This window comes from Mesoplodon mirus (assembly GCF_964341445.2).
Source record: "Mesoplodon mirus genome assembly, chromosome: 20".
NCBI classification, from domain to species: Eukaryota; Metazoa; Chordata; class Mammalia; order Artiodactyla; family Ziphiidae; genus Mesoplodon; species Mesoplodon mirus.
The window spans coordinates 25,439,425-25,447,819 of NC_138996.1; positions in this window are offsets into that span (position 1 = coordinate 25,439,425).

An 8,395-nucleotide genomic window follows, 5' to 3' on the forward strand; every position below is an offset into this window, starting at 1 on the left:
TTTTTGTTAGAACTTTGTTATAATTGTTATTTCTTTAAAAAAAATCTATCTATCTATCTGTCTATCTATAGTTCATTTGGACATAGATAACTTTTAAATAGTAGTATCTGTTTTTGACTCTAGTTTCTATTTTTATGACACATAGAGAAAGCTTAAATGTCATTGGACATATATTTACATAAAATTCAATCATTTCTTTGGGGAAATGTGAGACATCAGTTGGGTCTTAAATTTGCAAAAGATGCTGGTTCCCCAAGACAACAGTAATGACAGATAAATTGGGTTTTCCACTGTGGAACTCCCCATAGGCTTGTGCTATAATACACAGAGTGGAAAGGCTACCTTGGAGGATTTTGTTGCTAAAATGCCTATTTCTACATTTACTTACTTGTAGGACAATCTGCCATGAATTATGGAATATAGAAATTTAAAAGAATATCCTAAACTGTAAGTTTATATTTTGAAGACTTAGCAATATATAAATGAATATAGAAAGAGAAAAGTGTTTTATCTGAGAATTATAGTCATGAAAAAGACCAAAATGTGCAATGGTTTGAATATGGATATGAACTTAGAATATTTCTGAGAAATTTCTCTTTTTGGTAACAAATAAGTTATTTTTTATCTTATGTGAAATCGCCAAGACTGTGTACCTTTAAAACTATCCAGGTGTCAATGCAATCAGAAGTAGAAGAATAAATAATGACTGTTTATTCCTTTGTTATTGATTGGCAGGTCTGGAGAAAGACAATACAATTGATTTTAAATGTATATTGGCTTATATTACATTCAATCAATTGTGCTAATACATAGCAAACTGAACTTCACATTTTATTCGGTTGTGGCTCAATGCCAAATTCTTGAAATTAATTAGTTCCTTGAATAGGGAGGAAGTGTGGGTAATTGAAAGTATTATTTTAATGATTATTGTAGAATAATCAGCTTTTACATTCTACTTTTTATTTAGGCAAAAGATCTCATTAGGCTTCAAGAACATAGCCATGTTCAGTTTCTATTTATTGTCACCCATAGGTTGCTTAGCTTAATACTACATGATCAGCCTCAAAATAAGAGGTGCTACTTTAAATTATTTTCGTTAAAAAAAGGAAAATGCATTCATAACAGTGGCATCATAATTGGATTCTCACCTGAGTGTAGCTTTAAAAACTTTTGGTTCTATTTATTTCTTGAAGCATTTCACTCTTTTGTGCTGTTCCGTCCTCTCCCTTTCTCCACAATGTATATCACTTTGCATTAGTACAGTCTGTGTCTTGTCTACTAGAAGTAAATAGTTCCCTCTTTATACCAAATAACCACAGATTCACAATGTTTGTTGTTTAATAAGTTTATGCTGAAAAGTCATTTTATCATTAACAGGCGTCCAGTTCTGTATTTGATTTATGTTCTGTCAAATGTTTTTAAGTCCAAATTTCTAGTAATGTCAGGTTTTATAATGATATTTCAGTGGTCTCAGATGAGTCTGAATCTTACCATTATCTCCTTTAAGTACCAAAAGCTTATCTTTAACAGTCAGTCCAGCCATTGTGATCTCAGTTTGTACCCAAAGTATCAGACTTCCTTCCATCTCTTCTGCCTCTTCTATATTTTAGGCATAATGTTGGTGTGCAGAGCAACTGTGTTTTTTCTTAAGTTTTTGCACACTAAACAGACACATTCTTTAAAAACCCATGGGGTATTTACTAACTGTTCTCTCTGTGCTTTGGATACCCTGGTTCTGCTTAAATTACTTTCTTCTCAAAACTTCTGCTACGTGGTGTGATGGCTATAGATTTCCTTTCCAGCAATGCTGTTGTAGTTTATGTTTGTTGTGCCTTACCTAAAATTAATTTTGAAAAACTCATCCCAAAAATGTTCTTTTCTAAATACTCTGGTGTTTATCACAGACATTGGAAAAGACAGGTAGTCAGGCCAAAGGGAACTGTCACTTGGATAAACAGGTGAGCTTTGGTCTAAAACATTTCTTTGTTTAGAGACATTTGTGTTTTGTTCAGCATATAAAAATGGCATAACTATGAGCTCAGAATATACATCACATTTGAATATTTGAAAGTAGTTGTCAGCCCTTAATTATCAGCTTCATCTGACACCCATGTAATAGCCAAGGAAGCTTGGTATAATATCTGAAGTTTCCTCTTACCTATTTCAGATCAAGTGACTGGGTGAAAGTAGGATTTTAATTCTGAATGTCAGATCTATAAGCTTGAATGGAATTCTAGAGTACTTGAACAAAGTTGACAGTTTATATGGCCTTATGACATTGCTAAATAGTCTGACTTTTTTTAAAAGGCAGAAGTTATCCTTTGGTGTTTCCAGAGTCTGAAAGTCCCTCTCAGACACTTCTTTGTGTGTGTTAAGAACATGACTTTAGGAGATTATCAATAAATATGTTCTTATATGAGTAGAAGGAGAAATAAAAGAATAAAGGCATAGTTTTTTATGAGGAAGTCAGTGGCAGAAGACCTGAAATATGAGCTATTACACAAACGAAAATTATAGTGGAGTAATAAAGGGTGGGAGGAGAGAAAAAGGAGCCTGGGCATCAGGTCAAGGGTGAAGAGGAGGTGTAGTTGCAATAAAAAGAAGAAAGATCTTACCAAAGGATGAACCGCGCCCAGCACTGCATCCGTAATTATCCAAATCCCTGATCCAAAGCTTATAATTCTTCCCAACCTTGAAAGAATTCATTTCTTTCAAAATAGTTTCCTTTTAAGTAGAGGAAAACCTGTTTAGGAGGTTCTTTTCTGAGATCAGTGTATTTTCTCGACATCAATGTGGTTTTTGATAATGTACTGTCGATTATCTCATCATTTCTATTACTATTTCTTCTAAGATATTATAAATACTTGAATTAATGTAATGATTAAAAAATAAGCATAGGACAAAGACTGAAATAATCTGGGGGAATTAATAACATAAAGAATTAGTATTTGAGGGAGATGCATGAGGGAAGGGATGTGGGAACGGATGTATATGTATGACTGATTCACTTTGTTATAAAGCAGAAATTAATTTAAAAATTTTTAAAAAAAGAATTAGTATTTGTAATATATGTTTTTAAATGTTCCAATGGAATTCAGTGCTCCACAGGCAAAATTACTATGTCATTTTTGTTTGTATTAAAATAATCTAAAACATGACAGACAAAGATATCCACTACTACAAGTGAATTGAATGAATTAATCAAAAGTAAATTTCTCGAAATAAACTCCAATATCAAATGTCTGAAAGAAGTATTAGACCTAATTACCAACTTTTAGAGAATGCTGAGGACAGAGGAACATGTTAACAAAGTACTACATAGATAAACTCAGCCAATCCAGACAGAGATTACAAAACAAAAGATTCAGTGTCTTCAACAAGCACATTGCAGAGGGATGTGGAGAGAGAGAAAGAGAAAGATGAAAAGAGACCTATAGATTAAAGAGATAAGACTATATCTCTTTAATGTGTGGACTGTAATTTGATTCTGATTTAAAGGGATAAATTGAACATTGTATATGTATGAAGGGATGTGTATAAAATATATTTATAAAATAATTATTAAATTTGAGCACTGATTATTAGAGAATCTTTTTTTTTTTTTTTTTTTTTTCTTTTTGCGGTATGCGGGCCTCTCACTGTTGTGGCCTCTCCCGTTGCGGAGCACAGGCTCCGGATGCGCAGGCCCAGCGGCCATGGCTCACGGGCCCAGCCGCTCCGCGGCATATGGGATCCTCCCAGACCGGGGCACGAACCCGTATCCCCTGCATCGGCAGGCGGACTCTCAACCACTGCGCCACCAGGGAGGCCCTAGAGAATCATTTTTAATGCTTTTTTAAAAAGTGTGAAAGCAATATTGTGTTTATGTTTTTTAAAAGTTATCTTTTTAGAGGTATGCAATGAAATATCTACTGATGAAATACTATAATGTCTGGGCGTAGAAAAAGTTAGGAGAATCAAATAAACTAGATTTTCCATGAACTGTAACTATTAAGGTTGGGTAAAAGTACATGGGAGTTCATTGTACTATTCTGCTTACTTTTCTAAGTGTTTGAAATTTTCCAAAATAAAAAAGTCAAATATATATATGCCAGTTGTAGGGTATGAAACACTTAATATGTAAATACAACCTATTTTTGAATCATCATTTTTCCATGGAAATCTCTTTACAAAAGAAGAAAATGACTTGAGAATTCACAAATCCTATCCCTTCAACCTTTCTTCATCTTTGACGAATAATCTTTACTATAAGGTATTCATTGAGCAAAGATATATATATATAGATATATATATAGATATGTATATATAGAGAGAGATATAGATATAGATATAGATATATGACATGGAGATGTATACACTGTAGTCTCTAACCATTAAAAATTACCTTGGAGAAAAAAAAATAAAAAATATAAAATGAACTTGAATTTCACTCAGGAAGATAGAGTATTTCATGACTGTGTCAACAGAATAATCACATTGTACAATCTTTGTAATATCAAATATGATCATTGTAAAAATCTTTAAAATATTTTTAAAAGAACATATTAATTACATCTAATGTTTTCTAACTTAATTTCTGGGTTCTCAATTTTGCATTTTCTGTTCTTTGTTTAAACTGCTGTGTGCCCAAATTCCCAGAACACTTGCAGTATAATGCTCATGAACTTCACAAGACCTCATTCTTGATGAAGTAGGATATAAAATAATAAAAATCATGTCCCATTTGTTTCTTTCTGTACTAAGCCATGTTTCATTGTTCATTTTCCCAACCTTTCTAAAGCTTAGGTAGTTACAAACATTCCCGTATTTTATGTATGGAGAAACAAAACAGGGAGAAAAATGTATCCAAGAAAATGAGTGTGCACGTTTATATTCTCACCTGGGAACATCTTGAGGATCAATACAGGACTTTAAATGTATCTGAGAAATGTGCTTCAAGTATAAAATGATAATAGCGATCTTCGTACATGTAAAGAGGCTTCATTTGTTTTCGCTGTTAGTCATGGGATATCCTGTTATATATAATTATATGTTTGGTTACCAGGTTGATTGTAGACAAAGATTAGTAGAAGTTTGCAGGTTCTTATAAAGCATTAATAGAACTATTTTTATACTATCTTTTCAGAATAACTCCTGGGTAATATTCTTTAAACTTTGATTAATCTTCTTATCAGAGTTCGGCATTTATAATTTGCAATGAAATGGCATACTCTTTAATCTATACATTAAATATAATCTTTCATGGACCATAACAATTTGAAGGTATCATGAGAGAAGAATTAACTTGGAACAGTGCAGAATGCCTGTCCCCAGAGGCTTGGATAAGAGAACCAGGTTGCCTCCAGATTAGAGAGAAATGAGGTAACATTCAAGTAACAACATTGTTATTTGATGCATTGTTATTTGGTGCAGAGATATACAATATCAACACTAATTCCAGAACATTCTTAGTTATATACTTAGAAAACAATTTCTCCTGCCTCCTTATTTTCTAATAGTGCTTATGCTAGCTTCTACCAATGAGAAAAACCTACTTGCAATTCTCTTAATGTTACGCCTTTACAGCTTTTGCATGTTTCAAAGTAACACAAGTATTTTCCTGTTTTTTTCTCATAATACTTTCAAATTTTGGTTTTTAAAATACTTGGCTCAAGTTTTTGAAGTGTCATTTTCAAAATAGCAGAATAAGATCATTGAAGAGATAAGACAGAATACAGGAGCCAACATTTTGTGAAATTCTATCTGGAGCCCAGTAGTTTGAGATTTGTCTCTCCATGAAAACACCTTTATTGATGGTTGGACATTATTAGGACAGTACCATGATCTGGAGAAGAAAACTACAAATTGCTAGGGAGGTAAACTTTGGGTGAACAGACAGCACAATATGCTACAGTAGTAGCTGATCTCTCCACAAGATGGCGGTCATGGTTTAATAGTTTGTTTTAATTAGTATATTCAAAATATATTGGTATATTCAAAATTTACAATGTTGACATTACCAACATTCAGTGATACTGAGATATTAAGTTACAATATTTAGGGAGTATATTATACAGGTAGTATTTATATTCCTGCAGATTCTTTCTCTTGGCTCCATACTATGTTTGGTAGGTACCACCAGCCCAGCCAGAGAAATAGAATGAATAGAATGTGGGTCACCAATTCTAATCTTGAATGTGGAAAGGAAGAGCGGAAGAGACACAAGATCACCTAGCAATTACAGTATGTATCAAAGCAAACCAAGGCAGGAGCCACGCCATTAGGATAGTGGGTGTTGTTTCTTTGTGGGTAATTGGTGCTAATGCTCACTCCTGAGCTCTAATTCCTGGCTCTGATTATTAGTGAATAAAACCTGGAGGACAAAACAGTCAGTGGGGCCCTGCCCTTGGATTCTTGGATTCTGTGTCTGGAATCATCATTGGTTTATTCCAAGTTGTCCCATATTTTACCTCTGACTGACACACTGACTCAGATATAGAGTAACCTGTGCCTACAAGTTGACACAAATCATCAGATTGGGTTGACAACTAAAGAAATAAATCAGGAGCTAATATTAAATCTGAGTATAATTGATTGGAATCCTCAACAAGAGGTAAATATGGATGTAAATTATGTTCTATTGTAATACACTAAGATAAAACCCATGAAATTTGTCTCTGAATTTGACAAAATTTGGATATTTTTTAATGTATTTTCTTGAACTGTTATAATTTTTCTTTTAAATAAAGTAATGGGACTATGAAATGGCAGTTACTCTTATAGCTTGAAATTCTCTAGTCTCTATGTAGAAAAATAATGTTTTAAAATTTTTATTAGAGAATAATATCCCAATGAATGTTTCAGAAATTGTTGACAGTTAATGTTAATATTAATAATCTACATCAGGTTTGCTCATAGTTCCAATCTCTAAAAAAGATTCATTTTAGCTAAGTGTATGGAATGTATGTGTACATGAAATTGCGATCTATACAACACCTTAAAACTGTAAAAATGCATTATTCTATTTGGAAATTTCCTCAAGAGATCAAGAAACTCCAAATGTTTTAGTATGGAGTACAAGGCAGTTCAATCATTTTAGAGCTTAATTCATCAACATTCATGCATCCTGTGACAGAGATATGTCTGCAGTGCTTTGACTGTCTTACACCTCCAAGATTCCACACATACTGTTGCCCTAGTATGTTTACACATGCTGCTTTATCCTCTGTCGAACTAATGAAACCAATAAACTAAATTAGTGTTCACTAAACATCATTTATACTCATACTACCCTACCATTTTAATTTTCTATGAATAACAGCTACATTCTTATTTACTTAATACTTTTCTATGAATATATTGATTCTTTTAAATTTAGTCTTACTCTAAACAAAATACACTGAAACTATGGCTTAAAATAAAATAGAAACTTCTTCCGGTCAGGTTTTAGAGACTGGTACTACACTAGACTTAACCTATCTACCTTAAACAACTGAAAAAAACTATACACACTGTGTGAACAACTTGATTCCAAAATCAGACTTGCAAGACTGACCCCAGAGAAAAAAATCAAACAATGTGAGTCATACAATAACTTCAAGTTTCTGCCTAAAAATACTTGTTAGACCATGAAACAGAAGACAGAAATGTCAGAGAATGGAAAAGACAGAGATAAGATTTCAGGTAGGCTGCGTCACCTGGAATTTATAGTAAAGAGTTTGTGGAAAGGAAAAACCTAAGCAGCACAATTCCCAGAGTTCACACTGTGCTGGAGACTTGATTTCTGACAAGCCATTTGGAGAAAACACAGTCAAACACCCGATGCATTCATTAGGGACCAAGAAGTGTTACACTATAGTAATATGTTTAAACTACCTAGCAAAAGGCTACTCTCAGTGGGCTCTAATATAATTTAAAAATTATCCTCAGAAGGACCAAACGTATCTTCAAGTTGCTTGGGCCTAAAGTGCCTAAACAGAGTTCAAAACTATTTAAAGAATAAAAGACCCAGGCACTCAATGATGTAGCATTTATAATATCCAGTCATTTTTAAAGTAAATAATGAAAGAAGCAGGAAAATGTGACCCATACCTAGGTTTAAAAAAAAAATAGTCAATAGAAACACATCATGTAGCTATAGAGATGATGTAATTACTAGCAAAGATTTTGAAATAGCTATTATAAATATACTCAAAGACTTTAAAAAAATGTAAATATGGAGGGGAGAAAAGGAAGATAATAAAAAGGACCCAAATGAAACTTCTAGAGTTTAAAAATATAATACCTGGGGCTTCCCTGGTGGCGCAGTCGTTGAGAGTCTGCCTGCCGATGCAGGGGACGCGGGTTCTTGCTCCGGTCTGGGAAGATCCCACATGCCGCGGAGCTGCTGGGCCCGTGAGCCATGGCCGCTGGGCCT